The sequence below is a fragment of the Tursiops truncatus genome, chromosome 12 (assembly GCF_011762595.2).
Source record: "Tursiops truncatus isolate mTurTru1 chromosome 12, mTurTru1.mat.Y, whole genome shotgun sequence".
NCBI classification, from domain to species: domain Eukaryota; kingdom Metazoa; phylum Chordata; class Mammalia; order Artiodactyla; family Delphinidae; genus Tursiops; species Tursiops truncatus.
The window spans coordinates 12,178,782-12,198,268 of NC_047045.1; the positions used below are offsets into that span (position 1 = coordinate 12,178,782).

The 19,487-nt window shown below is 40.3% G+C and overlaps 1 protein-coding gene and 1 long non-coding RNA gene across 10 annotated transcripts in view; one reads left to right on the forward strand and one right to left on the reverse strand.

The window, feature by feature from the left end:
- FILIP1 (filamin A interacting protein 1) overlaps nucleotides 1-794 on the reverse strand; it is a 193,971-nt gene extending 193,177 nt beyond the window's left edge. For 5 of the 9 annotated variants that reach the window (XM_073789365.1, XM_073789363.1, XM_073789367.1 and 2 more), the window contains exon 1: nucleotides 32-794. The gene's annotated coding sequence lies outside the window, so the exon portion shown is untranslated. The remainder of the gene's footprint in view (nucleotides 1-31) is intronic. The other 4 variants (XM_073789368.1, XM_019929306.3, XM_073789362.1 and 1 more) reach the window with 3 other exon arrangements.
- Nucleotides 1-19,487, forward strand: part of LOC141275981 (uncharacterized) — a 74,319-nt gene that overhangs the window by 13,979 nt on the left and 40,853 nt on the right. The gene's annotated exons all lie outside the window — the stretch shown is intronic.

Genomic DNA, 19,487 nt, shown 5'->3' on the forward strand with positions numbered 1-19,487 from the left:
GACAGTAGGTAGCTGTGTATTTTGGTCTTACCTGACTGGCAGCTCGTCTAACCAAAGGTACGTCCTTTATGGAGGTAGCTTATCCTTGGAAGAACCCAGTGGCTTGCCCCACAGCCCAGGAGAGACTGGAGTTCTGGAAAACTATCCAGCCCAAAAGAATACAGAGGAAAAAGCTTTTCCCACTTTCTTTCCTAGGACTAGCCAATAGCTGAAGTCATGCAGGAAACTGGGTAGAGAGAAGGGGAAAGCAGCTTCTTCTCCCTGAAATCCCGATCAGCAGAAATTGGAGGCTGTTGTATATCTCCCACCCAGACTTTTGTTTAAAAGTTTTTTCAACTGTTGCTAGGTGTTGGATTCTGAGATTAGGTTTCTCGTCTTCTGCTCCCTTCACAGCACTGTCAGAGCAGTGACTTTGTCGAGAAGCTGAGCTCGCGTGTGCTATATTTAACCAGTGTTCTCAGCAAGTCAAGCCTGTCAACAGCTGAGAAGTTTGGAGCCGGCTCTGCTCAGTTCCTCGGCAGCTGGGTTATCAGTGGATACAGCTCTGCTCACCCTGTAAAAGATTGCGGGGAAACGGCAGACCCTTTTAAGGACTGCTGCTCATTACACAGAGGTAATTATTGTTGGAAGCCCTTAAACGCAGATTGTGATTTGGAACCTCAAGGCAGTTGCCTTGAGCAGAGCAATTTATCAATGCAATATTCTGCTCAATTAGGCTTTCTCAGATAAACGGTCTTAAATAGAAAAGGCTTTTAAAACTGTATGACAACTCTTGGGAAAACTCACAGTAAAAGATCATTCCCAGGCAGCTTTTTACATTGATGTGTTGCATTCGTAGCTAGATTACATTCATACCTGTTATATCAGACTTAACCAGCTTATATACCTGACTGTTATTAAAGTAAGTTTATCATAAAGGAATGTCTATAACATTATGTTTTTGAAAGGAAAATCTTAGCGTTCTCACTCAGGTCATTCATTCAAAGCAAGAAACGGAGAGCACTCCAGGAAAACCAGGACTTCAGACACCTCTGGTTGTCAACAGCCTTGTCTCATCATTAACCCTCCAGTCTCCAAAACCAGAGAGCGATCACTTCTACCCTGAACTCCAACATAAAGAATGTCTCAAGATATTTTTATTTGCTTTATTCTATGTCAGAAAATAGTATGAATCTTCCAAGATTAAGAATCATGAAAAAAAGTGTGCTTAAAACTATTCTTGGGACTCCCTTACTAATTACATATGTGAAATTAACAGTAAGAGGACCTGAGAGAGTGTCTTTTAGCCACAAAGTAGGAAGGGAGACACACATGCACACACGTGCTCACACACACAAAAACACACACCATTACTGGCTAACACACTAGAATATTGCCCTGACAAAAATCTTGCCACTACCACTAAAAATGACCCCTTTCCTGAGATCAATTTGTCAGTTTAATGATACCGTTTTTAATGATACCCTTTTTTTGACATGCAAACTGAAGTTGGACCAAGGAGACGTGTAAAGGCATAGATTGCATATTTTAAGTGTTGCATACTTGCGAAAAGAGGCTTAATATGCTAAGGAACCCTGATGTCTGTCTGGGAAAGGCTGCCACTTTTCACAAGGGGTGTGTGTGGCCTTTTTAAAGAAATGACACTTACATCCAAGGTTAAATGAGCCCACACCTCAACCAATGAGAAAACGTCTCAGCTCCCCTCAACCCACCCACCGCACTAACAGCATTCATCCTCCCCCTCTAATTTCTTTACTACTGTTCATATATAAAATTGCATTTGTTCAGATTCTTCTCAGTCCTTCTGGGTCTGGGCCAACGCTGATTTTTTTTAAAAAGACTTCTATTAAGATGAAAGCATTCTTATCAACTATACTCCAAAAAAAGAAAACAGAGATGAAAGCATTCTTAAAAGAAACTGCCTCTTCTGGAACTCTACTGGATCTTTTAGAGACCATCTATTCACAGTCCCTAGAAAGTGGGTTCTAATAGGCAGTGGACGTGTGTGACTGGGCTGTGACATGGTTCAGAGAGGGACTAGGAGAATTTTTTAAAAAACATTACAAAGGGGGTGGTGTGGGGAGACAATTGTTTGAAAAATGCCCACACCCCACTCATAACCCACATGCGATAGCGCCCCCTTCCCTAAAGAGGACCTGGGGAATGTATCATTTCATCCCTCGTAAGAGTTCATTTTATAGATGTCCCCAGTCCAAAAGGAAGCAGAGAAGTATGTTAGCCAAAGTCAAGAAGACTGAGGGCCTTTCTCACCTTCTGGGATGGCCCACACTCTGCCTTGTGGAGTGTCTTTCTCTCCAGATAAATCCACTTCTTACCTGTCATTTTGTCTCTCACTGAATTCTTTCTGCGATGGGACATCAAGAACCTGAGCTTCTGATCAGCTCGGTGCTTTGTGACCACCTGGAAGGGGGGGGATAGGGTGGGAGGGAGGGAGACAGAAGAGGGAGAAGAAATGGGGATATATGTATATGTATACCTGATTCGCTTTGTTATACAGCAGAAACTAACACACCATTGTAAAGCAATGATACACCAATAAAGATGTTAAAAAAATAAAATAAAGTAAATTCATTACTTCTAAAAAAAAAAACCTGAGCTTCATTACTAAGTCCTGAAGCCAGGTATAAAAAAAAAAAAGACTGAGGGGAAATAACCCACTTTGCCTTTATGGGCCTAGGTAATTCCATTGAGAGGGTGATCGTTATTTACTTCTTCCCTAACTATCCAGACAATTAGAGGTTTTGGTGGGTTATTTTTTCTTCTTTAATGAAAACCTAGTCCCCCACCGTTGTTTTCTTTAACCTTTGAACTAGCTGTTCATTGTTGCTGTTCGTTTATTTCTAAAATGTGGTAACAAGCAACAGCATACAAAGTATTTCATGTAATTAGATACTATTGCTACCTTCGAATTATGTTCTTTAATCAGGCTAGGCATATGTGCTGGTCTGACTCAGTACTCCACAGTCATCAGTCTCTCTCTCATTCTCTCATGCTCCCTCCCCCTCTCTCTCTCTCTCTCTCTCTCACACACACACACACACACACACACACACACACACAGACACTCCATCTCTCTCTATAAAGTGAATTTATTTTGAAGGCTTCCCCCACCCCCTGGGAAGGATTATTCAGACAAAAGCATTTCCTACATAATCCACAGAGGAAGTAGTGCATTAAGAACTATTAGAAATTTGTGTTTTGTATACAGTCAACAAGGAATCGATTTTTCAACACATGTTGTTAATATATTACCGTTCAGCGGCATCCTTTTCCCCATCTTAAGTGTGAGCATTATTCTGAGAACGTCTAATAAACTTACAACTAAAGCTGAATTTCCCAACTTCAAGAATGAGTCACGATGAAACTTTTTAATAAGAAGATAGATTAATGTTATCAGTGAGAAAAAAGCAGATGAATTGTAAGGGAGGTGGCACATTATGTCTGTATCCGTTTATAAGACCAAAATTTACCACATTGTTCATTTAAAGAGGCATAGTGATTTTTAAGTTAAAGTTTATGTTATTTAATATATACAGTGAAGAGAAAAATAGACATTGACTTCAAAACGATGCTCAGGGCAGCAGGGTGTGGGGGCCTAGGTCACAAGGGGAATTTCCAGACCTGCCCTGTTCTCCACATTGGCTGGCTTTAAGACTGGAATGTAAGCACCGAGGTAGCAGAGAATGTTTCCTGTTTGTTCCTTACTAAATACTCAAGCACCATAGTAAGTGTTCAATAAACAGGAATGATTGAATGAGCAAATGAACATGTAAAAGATGAAAGAAAAGATGAAGAAAACTTTAGAGCATATTATCTATAAACTTATGGAAAATGCATCTAGGCTCTCTGGACAGAGTTGGGTCATTATTAGCTGCATGTTCAAAGTTGTAGGAAGAAATTCTTAGATTGTAAATTAATTATTTTGAAATTTTTAAATTTCAAAGGAAAGTAATAGATTTCTGGATAATAATAAAGATACCTGTGTAACATATTATATCCTAGGCAGAGTTGTAAGGGCTGGACGTGTACTAACCCACTTAATTCTAACAATAACCCAGTGAGGTCGGTGTTATTATTGTCCCAGTTTTTTTACAGGCAAGAAAACTGAAGCACAGAGATATTAAGTAACTTGACCAAGGTCACATGTTAGTAAGTGACAGAGCCAGAATTTGAACTAGGGAGTCTGGTTCCAAAAATTTGTGTTCTTAGCCACTTAACTGTCTCTTACATATGTTAGTCACAGTAACCTACTCTTCACAGTTGCTGAGAGTCAAAATGTATAGACTTTTCTATACCTGAAGATATATGCTCTGAGCAAAAACATACACTTAAAACTCCACAGCTTTGAGGCAGATAGAAAAAAAAGTGGCATAATTTCAGGATCAGCGTAGTAAAATAAAAGCTTATTGGAAATGAAGCCTTGTTGAATACCAGAAAAGAGAAAATTGGACTGCAAAGAAGATAATTGCTTTGAGGAAAAAAAAAATCTATTTTTAAGCAAAGGATATGAGCTATTCAGTATTCTCTCTAAAACAAACAATGCATGATGAATGAGTTCACTGCTTAGCAAAATTCTAAAATTACATTCTAAAAATATAATTTTGGTCTATGATTTGATAAGCAATTCAAAAATGTTTATGAACTATGCATTCACAACCAAAACTTCTCAAAGACATAATCAACAGCAAGAAAAAACAAAAACCAAAAAACAATGGGGATGGAGGGATTGATATACATTAGCTAGTTCTTTGGTATCAAAATGATAGTTTGATATATTTGCTATAGTCAGGTTTTACAATTTGCAAATACTTACACTTTCTATTAATCTAGCTATACTTCTATTTAGATTTTACAAAACTTTAGAAGAAGTAGTACTTTGTAATATCTACAAATATTCATAATAGAATAACTACTTTGTCCTATTTACAAATAAAATAGTGTCACACCTACATTTATTCATAAAATATTTAACTAAATTATTTATTTTCCCAACAGTTTCAGAAAAAGGAAAAGCAAGACTAGGTTTAAAAGTTATAAGATAATAATAACTTATTATTATTAAAAACCCCACTTCCCTGTTTATGTGCTTGAAAGTAGGTTAATAGAATTTAACCCTGGTAGTTATTATATAAGACCATATTCTGCATACATTTACAGTTCACAAGCATCTTATTTTTTGAAAGGGTCAGATGACATGTGCCTGAGTGTATTTCCTGCTTCCTTTCCTATTCTAAAGTCATCTCTCCTCTTGCTCAATACTCTAAATCTTAATAGCCATGGATGACTTTTAACAATGTTTTTAAATGGAGTGAGACATTTACTCTCCAAGAAGTAGACACAGAATTGGAAAACCAGTGATTGGGCACAGAGCCGTGCAGAATAATGTACTTTTCCCCACAAACGTATGGATTTGTATATACACACTATGCAGATAATTATAGTTAATTCTGAAAAGGGCTGCCTTGAAAGCACAGTGGTTAAGACCTCTGAGTCTGAAGTTAGGCAAAGCTAGTTTGAATTCAGACTCCATTACTTATTACCTGTGTGAACTTAGCAAATTACTTTATTTCACCCAACCCGCCTTTACCTCTTCTATACGATTAATAAAGGAAGTTAAGATTATTCATAATAGCCAAACACTAGAAACTCTCTAAATCAGCGGTCCCCATCCTTTTTTGGCACGAGGGACCAGTTTCTCGGAAGACAATTTTTCCACGGACGGGGTGTGGGGGGCTGGTTCAGGCGGTAACGCGAGCGATGAGGAGCGCGTGATGGGGAGTGGCTCGTTCGCCCGGTAGCTGTCCGTGGCCTGGGGGCTGGGGACCCCCGCTCTAAATGCTTTCTGCAATTGAATCGCTACACTGTGGTCAGTCAGACAATGGTGTGCTATACAGCAATGAGGACAGACGTGCAAAAATGCGGATAAATCTCTCAGACTAAATGAAAGGAGCCAGACCCAAAACAGTACACTGTATGATTCCATACATACCGACTTCAAAAACAGGCAAAACTAATCTAGGGTGCCGGAAGTCGGGATAGTAGTTACCCTTGGGATGTGGGGGCGCAACTGGAAATGAGAACAACGGGGGCTTCTGTGGCACCGGAGATGTTCTAGGTATACCAATGGGTTCAGTCTGCAAAAACTAACCAAGTTGCGCCCGTACGATTTATGTATTTTTCTGTCTTACGTAATAATTTAACAGAAAGTTTAAAAATTAAAAATACATTTGAGTATATACTTCCTGAGAGTTCTTATCTTCTGAAATATATACAGATAAAATAAAACGATATCTGGAATTTACTGCAAAACACTGTGGTGTGAGAGAGGAAGAGAAGTGGGCGAGAGAACAATGAAACAAGATTGGCCAGAAGTTGACAGTTACTGAAGCTGGGTAACGGGTAATCATTACAGTGCTCTCTCTACTTTCACGCAGGTTGTAAGTCTTCCATAATAAAATATCTTCAAAACAGTGCTTACTATTGGACACATAAGTAGATAATAAATATTAGTTATTGTCTTCATTATTAATATTATCTTCATTATTAATATGACAGTCATCTTGAAATATCTGTATGAACTGAACTCTTCGGATCTAACTGAGTCTTTACGTGGAAGACACATGGAATTCCCCTGATGTCATGAGCTAATTAAGAAGACAACTGGCTTAATATTAATAACACACTATTAGCAACTGAGATCAAAAGTTTAAAGAGAAAAAAAAGTAAGGAAACTAAAAAGGCCCACCTTAGGCAAATTAGTCCTTAAACCACAGGGGAAACAGGTTCAATTCTTGCTTTCATCAACAAAACTCATCAACATACTGATCTGCCTATCTGATAATGAAAAGGAAAACTGTCAAGAAAGTAAGATGTCTAGGCATTAAAAGCTGTAGGCCAGCAGAGGTGGTTACTAACAGGAAATGTCGTTACAAGGGTGAAAGACTCGGTGAAAAATTCAGGGTGAGCAATGCTCAGAAATATTTGAATTTGATAATCCATTTTATAGCTGAGCAGGTCTTCATATGCTTAATATTTGCATTTCTTTACCCCTTTCATCTGAAAATGTGGTAATAATTCACCTGGGAGAGCTGGAACAAATAATCAGGGACAGGAAAGTGTTTTGAAATGATGAAATATCTAAAAATGTTGTACCTCAAAGCTTTCCTTTTAGTCCCTACCTTGAGGACTGTGAGGAAATCAACCATATGATGAAATGATGAAGAAAGTTCTTAAAAAGGCTAGTGTTAAGTAATAATATAAACATCTGAATCTACAGAATGTAGAAATCAGAATCAGGTAGAGTGAGACAATAAAAAAGTAAATGAAAATCACAAAGCAGTAGTTTTTTGTTTTTTTGGTTTTTTTTTGCGGTACGCGGGCCTCTCACTGCTGTGGCCTCTCCCGTTGCGGAGCACAGGCTCTGGATGCGCAGACTCAGCGGCCATGGCTCACGGGCACAGCTGCTCCGTGGCATGTGGGATCTTCCCGGACCGGGGCATGAACCCGTGTCCCCTGCATCGGCAGGCGGACTCTCAACCACTGCGCCACCAGGGAAGCCCAAAGCAGTAGTTTTTTAAAGCAAACTGACTTCCACACCTTAATTATAAGTTCCCTGTTGACTTTTTAGCCATAAAAGTAACATTGCAGAAGAATGTTTAATTATTTAATTAATCAGAAAGAAGTTCCCTGAATGTTAAGTGAAAACAGCAGGTAATAAAATAGCATTAATGAATTATTGTATTATCACATGGTGATAGATATATAGAAAATAGATATGATATAGATATAAATATTTCATCCCATACCATGCATATGTATTTCTACAGAAATACATACATATATATTTATATATGTATATGTATATTTATATCTGAACTACATGAATGACAACAATTACAATGGTTATCTTTTCCTGCGTTTTCTAAATTTTTAATTGATGTTTTGTTTTCATAGTAGGAAAGTAAGATTACTTAAAATCATTTTTTGTGGGGAGAGGGATAAATTGGGAGATTGGGGTTGACATACACTACTATATATAAAATAGATAACTAATAAGAACCTACTGTATAGCACAGGGAACTCTACTCAGTACTCTGTAATGGCCTATATGGGAAAAGAATCTAAAAAAAAAAGAGTGGATATATGTATATGTATAACTGATTGACTTTGCTGAACACCTGAAACTAACATATTGCAAATCAACTGTACTCCATAAATTTTTTTTTAAAAAAATCAGGATTTCTAAGCAAATGCAGACAGAGGATTAGATTGTTCATTGGTGGTTTTCCAATATTTTGCTGAGGTGGAGACTTGAAGACCTGTGCTTGGTATGACTTGCCTTTCTGGTTACTATTCAGGATTTCAGTGAACTTGCCTTATGATAATGTAATAATTAAACAAACTAAAACAGCTGGATTTTGTCTGGTGTGGGTCTGGAATTCATTAATTGAATTCCTCTTAATATTTGCTCAGAAGAAAAGAGAAAGGTCATCTTTTCATGATTCTTCAAAATGAACTACAGTTGCTTTGCTTTCCATGCTTTTTCTACTCTATTATCCTTACAAATGTCTTAATTCTTCATACCATTACAACACTGCATTTGTTTCTGTAACTTTCTCCCATGACATTTTCCCTCTGAGCCATAGATTGTGTTCGGGCTCTGCCTGGAAATTCTGCATGGTGCCAGGAGGAAATATTTTCACCTTTATGGCTTACCTGAGGAAAGTTTCCAGCCATTGTGCTGCTGTGGACTGTAAATGACTAGGGACAGAGAAACACTTTTTGCACTTCCCCAGCAATATCTGGAATATGATATCACTATCTGAATATGTCTCATGGTAGAAAGAGCCCTGGGAAAAAGGAGAATTTGCTCTGACCTCAACTAGTGAACAATTTTTTTAAATGGTTTAATCCCTCTGAGCCTATTTCCTCCATTGACAAGTGGAGATAATGGAATTTAATCCACACATCCCACCATCACTCTGTACCCTCCACCGCTGTGTCAGTCACATTACGTAAGTTAACGGTGAGCCGGTGCCCTAAGAGTGGGCATGGAGCATGAGAGGGAACAAGGTCTCACCATCCACTTTCACTACCTAAAATCATTTTCCTTGCCTAAAATTAATTTTGTTAACTAAAATGTGTTACTTGTTATAAGCTTTGTTTCTAATATAAACAGCTTTTTTAACAAAACATAATTTATTGCTTAAGTTTTTTATATATCTCTAAACTGTTGAAAACAGTGTAAAATAAGTAAAAGTAAGAAAGCAGGAATGTTTCTTTTCAAAAACTGCTGATTAAATTAGTTGTAGCTTTGCTAAAGGAAAAAAAAATGTTACAGTTCCGAGGCCAAATTTTGCACATTTATGCCAACAAATAGTATTCTAATCCTCTGTCTGCATTTGCTTAGAAATCCTGTCATCTGTAGAGCAGGTGCATTCAAATGTACATTTGACTGACAGCATTTGTCAGAAAATGAATACATGCGTTATGGAAGCTGTGGACTTAAGCCACACACCCAAACTCTGCACCTCCAGATGTTTTCAGATTATAAACAAGTAGACGGAATGAGAGGATAGGCTTTGAGGAGGGAGCTGACAGTGAGTGGTGACAGGAGCACAGCTCATCTCAGTGCCCGTTCAGACCTGCAGACAAGAAGGGTGGTCCAACACGAGACCAGTTTCCTCAAGAAAATGTGAATTCTACATTTGCCTTGTGGAATTCAATCAGAATTTGCTGTAGAAGTTTACGTAATAAACAAATGGGGAGCATTTTCTCTGTGTGAGGCTCTAAAGTGATGGGTCTCAACTGAGAGCATTTCTGTGCCCCAGGGACGATTGGCAGCATCTGGGGACATCTTTGGTTGTCACAGTGGAGGAATGCTACTGGCATCCAGTGGGTAGAAGCCAAGGATGCTGTGAAATATCCTACAATGCACAGGACAGCTGTCCAAAACAAAGAATTATCCAGTCAGAGTGTCAACAGTGCCAAGGCTGAAAAACCCAGCAAGCACTAGAGGATTAAAGACAGGAATACAGAAGTAACTGACCTCAAGAGCTTAGAGTCTGGTAATGAAGATGAGGCAGATACGCAACAAGATGGGCAAAGCAAGGAGGGCTATAAGAAATACATGGAGGAGAAATTACTTATAGCTTCAGAGGTCAGGGGAAAGTCTGAAAAATAAAACTGTAAATATCCATCTTAACATTCCTATAATAACCAAACATAAAGAAGTTGCTTATTTTTACAATTCTTTTTTCTATAAATAACCATAAGTTAACCACCAAATACTTATAGAAAACATCCTCCCTATTCCTGAAACTGTATTAAATTCCCTGGAAAGACAAAGTTGAGTAAAACAGAGGCACTATCCTCTGGAGCTCAGAGAACAGTTACATCCCCAATTCCATATTAACATTATCAAGATTCATTTCTCCAAATATATCATGTATGCCTATTATGTACCAAACACTATGTGTGGCACAGAACTTAGGCAAGGTTCCTGCCCTTGAAGAACACACTATCTCTTGGGGGAGAGAGACAAAAATCAAATCAACAAATGCGTGATTTCAAGTGTGTGAATTCTGTTTTTAAAAATATTAGAGTATAGTCCAAAAATCCTGAAATTCTCCTCCAACAAAACACCTAGAAATGCTAGCTAAAATATCACTAACATTCTTTTTGAAAACCAGCTGAACCTGAAAGAAACTGTAGGAAACCATTAAGGGCCCAAAACAAAGAGGGAAATGAAAACAAGAGCAGGGAACATAAACTGACAATGAGATCCTTGGGGCTTGAGGGGGGGCGGGTATTAGTCTCAAAAACCAATAGATCTTTTTTTTACTGAAACAGGATATGAAGCCTCAGATCCCAGACATTAGGATCTGGAAGTGAGACCCCTAAATAAAACTAGGACACTTGAACTTAAAAAAAAAGCACAGGCATAGGAAAATAAGAATGTAGCTTAACCATCTTGGCCTGGGCTGGATGAGGAAAAAAGAAAAAATAGCCTATGCTGAGAATTCATTACCATAAACCAGGTTTCAGTAGGTCTGATGACCAAAGGTACACCACTCACATTGTTTGAGAATCCCCAATCCAAGATTTCATCATAAGAAGCCCCAGACTGGTAATCCCACAGACTATCTAACAAAAGCAAATGTCCATCCATACAGGCCACCCCTGGGCCCAGCCACAGCTCCATGTGGCTCATCAGGGAGCCGTGACCAGCTCTGTGACGCTCCACCTTGCACCGCTTCCCATCCTTCCTCTGTCCTCTCTTCAGTTAGTCTCACTGCCCTGGGATGACACCTAGCAAGTAAAGCTTAGTACATAATCCTTGTCTCAGGTCCTGCCTTCTAGGTAACCTGAGCTAAATTAGGGACTCTTGTAAGAGAAGGCCTATTTGAGGTGCTGCCGTTTTAACCTGAGACCTGAAGGGCAAGAAGGCTATGCAAACTGTAGAGAAGAGGAGTAATCCCTGTCCAAAGGCTCTGATGTGGAACAGAGCACAGAACCTTCAGGAAACATAAAGAAGGCAATGGCAGAGCATAGGAGAGAGAAGTTCAGAAAGCTACGTTGAGTCCAGTCATGTAGAACAGAGGTCTCGGGCCTGGATCTGGTTCACAGCTCTGTGTGTGTGTGTGTGTGTGTGTGTGTGTGTGTGTGTGTGTGTGTGTGTGTGTTTTCCAGTTTTATTGGGATATAATTGACATACAACATTGTACAAGTTTAAGGTGTACGAAATAGTGATTGGATATTTGTGTATATTGTGAAACAATCACATTAGTCTAGTTAACATCTATCACCTCACATAGTTACAAATTTTTTTCCTTGTGATGAGAACTTTTAAGATCTACTCTCTTCGCAACTTTCAAATATACAATACAGTATTATTAACTATAACCACCATGTTGTACATTAAATCCCCAGGAATTATTTATCTTATAACTGGAAGTTTGTACCTTTTGACCCCATTCACCAAATTCCCCCACCCCCTACCTCTGGCAACCACAGATCTGATCTCTGTTTTATGAGTTTGGTTTTTTTAGATTCCTGTATGTGTGTGTTTTTAAATTAGTTGCCAGAAGTTGAAAATAAGGAGATATCACACAATAATTTCTGAATTTTCAAGAAAATTCAAAAGATTTGTCAGCAGTGGGCCTGTATTCTTACATGGCAACAATCAGCTAGATCCACCCCTTGAGACGAGGCCTGTGATCTCAAGTTCACCACTGTCCCAAAGCCAGCCTTTTTCATTCATTTATGTTGCTGATTTGGCCTCCACGGGAGTTTGAATTTATGGGTCCTAACTTAGGGCTTTATAGGTTATGGTTAAAAAAAGAAAAGTTGGATTGTATCCTAAGACAAGGACAGCCCTTAAAGCAGAGGTCCCCAACCACCTTTTCGGCACCAGGGACCGGTTTCATGGAAGACAATTTTTCCACAGGGGTTGAGGTTGGTTCAGGCGGTAATGGGAGCGATGGGAAGCCATGGGAACCGGCAGATGAAGCTTCTCTTGCCTGCCCGCTGCTGACCTCCTGCTGTGCGGCCCGGTTCTTAACACCATGCAGACTGCTACCGGTCTGTGGCCCGGGGGTTGGAAATCCCTTCCTTAAAGTATTTTAAGCAGGGGTATGGTGTGATCTGACTTGTATATACTCCATTCACTGTAAAAAAAAAAAAAATAGATTGAGAGAACTGAAAATGGAAAAGAGGATACAGATGAGAAGACTATTGCAGGAATCTGGGTGAAAGATCACAGTGGCTTGAAATAGAGAGGTTGCGATGGAAATGAAGAGAAGTAGATGGATTAAAGGGTGCTTTGGAAGCAGAAAATGTAGTATTTACTGAAAGATTAGATATCGAAGGTGAGAAAGAGAATCAAAAATGACTTGTACTGTGTTATGAACACCTAAGCCTTCTACGGTCAACAGCTGAAGGGACATCCATTGATAACTCCTGGTACATGGAGCACTGAACACATGCTGGAAGGTGTACAGATAAAAGAAACTCTAAGGCCAGGCTTCCCTGTTGGCGCAGTGGTTGAGAGTCCGCCTGCGGATGCAGGGGACACAGGTTTGTGCCCCAGTCCAGGAAGATCCCACATGCTGCAGAGCGGCTGGGCCCGTGAGCCATGGCCGCTGAGCCTGTGCGTCCGGAGCCTGTGCTCTGCAACGGGAGAGGCCACAGCAGTGAGAGGCCCGCGTACGGCAAAAAAACCCCAAAAAACAAAAAAACCTCTAAGGCCTTAAGGAGTTTGAATCTTATCAGTTGAGGTAGGATTGATGCAAATGTAGGCACTTAGAAGTTATACAACTTGCGAAATAGATCACTGTGACTACCAGAATACTAATAACAATAGCTGACATTCACTGAGCATGTATTATGTACCCAGTACATACATCTCACTTAGTTCTCAGAAAACCACCGAGAGTTAGGCACTATTATTATCCCTATTTTACACTTGGAAAAATAAAAACATAGTGAAATTAAGTGACTCGAATAAGATCATAAAGCTTGTAATTGGCAGAACTGGGATTTGGACCCAAATAGACTAACTCCACTGGTCATTAGTTTAATCAGTAGTTAGACTGCACTTATATACATTTAGTGGGGTCACAAATTTACTGGCATACTGCAACTCAAGATATGCAAAGGAAATGTAACACCTTTACTTTGACTGAAACTGTTCTGAGCTTCCTCACAAGCCTCTATCCGCTGGTTAGAGGGTAAGGAATTAAACTTTCTTCAAGACTATTTAAAACTTAACTCCATTCAGTAACTGAAACAGTCCCTTTAGGTAATGTTCTGACCTATCTAGGAAAGAAGGGCAGACTTTTAGCCTTCCACCCCATCCGTGTGTACCAGTGCACATGCACGTACACACACATACCTCAGCTCTACAAGGTGTGTTGGGGTGTATGGGGGAGGGCTATGGTTTATGTGTGGACAGATAACCATTCAAGTTCTCCAGTCTTACCCCTGATGTCCAGGTCCACCTGGTTTCTGCTTGCCTCGCCGGCATTCATGACTCAACTCCCTTGCTGGAATCATCCTTGATCTGGTCTCGTAGCTGACTTGGTAGCATTCCCTGGCTGATGGATCTCCAGCTCAGCTCTCAGCAGTGCTGTAGAGCTCCCCACATCTATGACATTTCCTACATCTGGCCCAACAGTCCTCCTCCTGCCTCTGCTTCAGAGCCGCTCCCATCTCAGCAGGCACCACGGCTGGGCTGACAATAAAATTGATCAACCAAATTGAGACACTCATGAGAGTGAAATGAAGGTTGATTATAATTACACGGGAACAACTGGGGTAAACTAAGACAGTCTCAAACTGGGACATAGGACAGGCTCACCAGTTCCCAACTTAGCTGATTTGCAGATTCCCCTTCCAGAGTTTCAAGAACTCCTTAGACTTATTTATACAACATGGGGTGGGGGAGGGGTCTTTGGAAAAGCTAAACTTTGAGTGTCCCACTAGCCACATTGCACAGCCAAGTTCAGTCTGATGCGGTTGAGTCCCATGTTAGCCCAAAATGCAATCTCTTTCAGATGATAAATGGAAAGAGCCTCCCACGCATCTATTTAACACAGCTCCTCCTCTTCCAGGAAAGCTCAGGGAGGGATATGGCTCAGATGCCACAGGGGAGAGTTACCTCCTCTGCACTATGGGAAAACTCTGTGACCCAAGTTTTCCAGACTTTCCCTTTGGTAAGTTAAATCAAAGCTAAAGGAGACTGGGAAAAACTCTCAACTCCAAAAAGCCTTGCTCTCAACCCTATTGTCTTACTAAAGAAGTCCAGTGCCAGCCTCTCATAAGCCTCAAGACTCAGCTTTAGAAATAGAAGACTGTGAATGAAAAACAATTTCAGGGAAGAGGTGGAAATAAAATGTATTGGTTTAATACTTGCAAGATAAAATAACTAACATGCAGAAGGTATCCATTCTCAGCCATGTTCTGCCCATAGTGAGAGAAGTACATAATGTCGTTCAAAATTAAGAGGCTTTACATAGACTTAATAAGCCACATAAACATATGCCTTTGGCAGATACCCTGTCAGAACCATTAGATCTTCAGAGGTCAAGGTTCAACTGATTTTAGAACTAAATCCTATTCTAAATAGTCTATGGTTCTGTGATTTTATCTTCGACGAGCCAAAAAATATTTTTTTCTTTTTCTTCTTTTATAAATTTATTTATTTTTTATTTTATTTATTTTTGGCTGCGTTGGGTCTTTGTTGCTGCATGCAGGCTTTCTCTAGTTGCAGCAAGAGGGGGCTACTCTTCGTTTGGGTGTGTGGGTTTCTCATTGCAATGGCTTCTCTTGTTGCAGAGCATGGGCTGTAGGTACGCAGGCTTCGGTAGTTGTGGCACGCAGGCTCAGTAGTTGTGGCTCGAGGGCTCTAGAGCACAGGCTCAGTAGTTGTGGCGCACGGGCTTAGTTGTGGTATGTGGGATCTTCCCTGACCAGGGCTTGAATCTGTGTCCCCTGCTTTGGCAGGCGTATTCTTAACCACTGTGCCACCAGGAGAGTCCCTTTCTTTTTTTTTTTTTAATTGAAATATAGTTGATTTACAATGTTGTGCTAATTTCTGCTGTACAGCAAAGTGACTCAGTTATACACATATACACATTCTTTTTTTATATTCTTTTCCAGTATGGTTTATCCCAGGAGACTGGATATAGTTCCCTGTGCTACACAGACTCACAGTCATAGAGAACAGATTTATGGTTGCCAAGGGGCAGCGGGCAAGGGAGAGGGACGAACTGGAAGTTTGGGATTGGTAGATGCAAACTATTACATTTAGAATGGATAAACAACAAAAACTATTTTATATCAGGTTTCCACTTAGGGCTTACTCATTTAAGTATCTCATACCTAAATTACAAGTTTTAATGTTTTAGAGTGGCATTAAATGGTTTTCCAAAATTGAGCAGGTTTTATTGAAAGGTCCCCAAAGCTTGTGATGTTTCACATTTTAATGGATTCAATTTTCTGTGTATTCTATTTAGTGCCAGGCAGTGGCAACAATTGCATCTCAGGCATATTGTTACTCTAGTTGAGTTAGGATAACCCTAACTAAAAAAAGTTCTCTCTACCAATGTGCAAGTTTCCAAACATAACCAGAAAAGTATACAAATGCTGAGTAATCAGAGTTACGGAAGGACCAAATAAGAAGAGGCCAGGCGGAGTCTGTCTGGAGAGGTTTTATAATGCCTCTATGATTAATAAACCTAAGGAAAACATCTGAAACTTGTTTGAAATGTTAAGAATGAACTATTGGAGAACAACTGGGCTTCAAAGAGTAGCAAAGTATGTGAGGCCATATCTCATTGGGGGTGGGGGTGGGGGGTGGGAGGAATCCTATACCCTCAATAAATTATTTAGAAAGGAGTAGAAGGTTGAGTTGGACAAATTTAGAAGAGTTTCTATTAATTCATCAACTCAAACTACTCCCTCCAAACCCTAAATCCCTGGATTTCCAAAGGAACTTCCTAGGACTTTGTGTTGCACACTGAATATTCCCAGAAATGCGGCTCCATATTGCATATCCGGATCAGATGGGACTTAACAAAAGAAAAGTGCATGGAAATCTGGGTAGTTCTGTAAAATACCTTTAGACGCCGCATATGTATGAAAAAGGGCTTAAGAAATGAAGTAAAGGAGAAGGCATTCAGCTTTATAAACTATAACAACATTAACAACACACACTCATTGAGTATCAACAAGGAGCAAGACTTGTTCCTATGGGCAAACGAAGCAACTGACAAAGGATTAATCTCCAAAATATACAAGCAGCTCGTGCAGCTCAATATCAAAAAAAAAACAACCCAATCCAAAAATGGGCAGAAGATCTAAACAGATATTTCTCCAAAGAAGATATACAGATTGCCAACAAACACATGAAAGGATGCTCAACATCACTAATCATTAGAGAAATGCAAATCAAAACTACAATGAGGTATCACCTCACACGGGTCAGAATGGCCAACATCAAAAAAATCTACAAACAATAAATGCTGGAGACTGTGTGGAGAAAAGGGAACCCTCTTGCACTGTTGGTGGGAATGTAAGTTGTTACAGCCACTATGGAGAACAGTATGGAGGTTGCTTAAAAAACTAAAAATAGACCTACCATACGGCCCAGCAATCCCACTACTGGGCATATACCCTGAGAAAACCATAATTCAAAAAGAGTCATGTACCACAGTGTTCACTGCAGCACTATTTACAATAGCCAGGACGTGGAAGCAACCTAAGGGTCCATTGACAGATGAGTGGATAAAGAAGATGTGGTACATTTATACAATGGAATATTACTCAGCCATAAAAAGAAATGAAATTGAGTTATTTGTGGTGAGGTGGATGGACCTAGAGTCTGTTATACAGAGTGAAATAAGTCAGAAAAAGAAAAACAAATACCATATGCTAACATATATATATGGAACCTAAAAAAAAAAAAGGTTCTGACGAATCTAGGGGCAGGACAGGAATAAAGATGCAGACGTAGAGAATGGACTTGAGGACACAGGGAGGGGAAGGGGTAAGCTGGGACGAAGTGAGAGAGTAGCATTGGCATATATACACTACCAAATGTAAAATAGATAGCTAGTGGGAAGCAGCTGCATCACACGGGGGAGATCAGCTCAGTGCTCTGTGACCACCTAGAGGGATGGGATAGGGAGGGTGGGAGGGAGACGCAAGAGGGAGGAGATATGGGGATATATCCATATGTATAGCTGATTCATTTTGTTATACAGCAGAAACTAACACAACATTGTAAAGCAATTATACTCCAATAAAGGTGTTATAAAAAAAAAAAAGGACTTGTTCCTAGGAACAAAAAGTTTTAAGTTTGTCCCTCCCTTCAAGATATTTCATCTAGCTGATGTGATAGATAGCATAACTAGAATGCACACAGTTGTAATTAAATCAACACAACACAGAATTAGGTCAAAGAATCATAAACATTCCTCTTTAATGCGAGCGTGTGAGGAAGAGAAACTTTTTTGGAAACGGTCTGGTTAATCAGAGATGCAGATAGATAATCATTAGACAAAGAGTACACTGCATACATAACATAAAGATTAGCCAATTCTCAAATATTCATGATTATAAGGATAGAAATTATGCAGGTGATTGAAATATATCTATGAGATCCTCAAGTTTTATACAGTCAAATTTCAAAAATCTCACACTTTCTTACATCATGCATCAATTCCCCTAAACTACAGGGCCTAAGTCAGAGTTTCATCAGTCACTTGACTAAAAATTACTCCACAGTCCCAAGGTGATACTTTGTGCAAGATATTGCTGGGGGAAAAAGAGCCTGGTAACAGTAAGAACAGCAAGGAGGGGGGTCATTCACTGGCCCATGTTTGTGGGGACCGACCTATAACTTAAGAAGCCCCCTCCAGCTGTCCCCTTCCACATCTCATACCAGATAAAGAGTCACAGAAGTCCTTTCCAGCAAGCTAAGACCCCACCCCTTTGACCCCCCAACAGTCCCACCCAGAGGCCAAGGGTCAAGAACCTGCTTTTTCCACGGTGCCCCTAATGCAACCTCCCCTCCCGCCCCCATGCTCCATGTTCCTCCTCTCTCCATCTCCAGTGGAGTGCCAGGCAAGCAGTAGCTGAAGAACCTTGCCACAGGTCACATGCACACCAGAAAGCTGCATGGTGATTGGATGGTGAAAGATGGTTTCCCCCACCCCTGCTCTAGGAATTTATTCAGAACTGATGCTGGGATGTCAGTCGTGCTGATTGCACATCCCTCTGCTCAGATCAATTAGGTAAGCCTCAACTCAAATCAAGACACTGGAAATATACAAATGTGCAAAATTATGGGTGAGAGCAGGAAAAGTTCTAGGTAAGTGTATGGCTAGGTGAAGAAGATGTGGTGAAAAGAAAAGATGCGGTGAAGTCCAAGCCCGTCATTACTATGTGAATAGCTCTGTGACTCAGTTTCAGTGAAAGACGCCACCAGATCGGTTGATAGGCTCCTATCCTGTGCTCTTTCTGTGGCTATTGAGATTTACAAGAAGCTTAGTCAAGCCTAAAATAGATGCTATGCTACTGAGAGGTGGCAAAGAGCGTCGCTTGTGCACAGAAACCCCTTCTCCCTTTTCCCATAGTAACCGACCTGGAGCTGGACGCTGCTCACCCAGCTGGCCGGCGTTCCCAGGCTCCCCTGCCATAGGCACGGCCTCGTGACCAAGCTCCCTTCATGGGAGCAGGGATGTGGATGCTACTTCTGGGGCTGGCTGGGCCTAAGACAATGGGCAAACGCTCCTCCCCTCTCTTTTCCCCTTCCCACTGGCTGGAAGCTAGAAATGGCACTTTCTGCTTTGACCATGTAAACAAAGACATTACCCTCATGTCTCCTCCAGCTCCTACTATGGAGCAGCAAGATAAAAGGAACGTGCTTCCCCGAATGGGAGGCCCGCGAATCTGTCCCACAG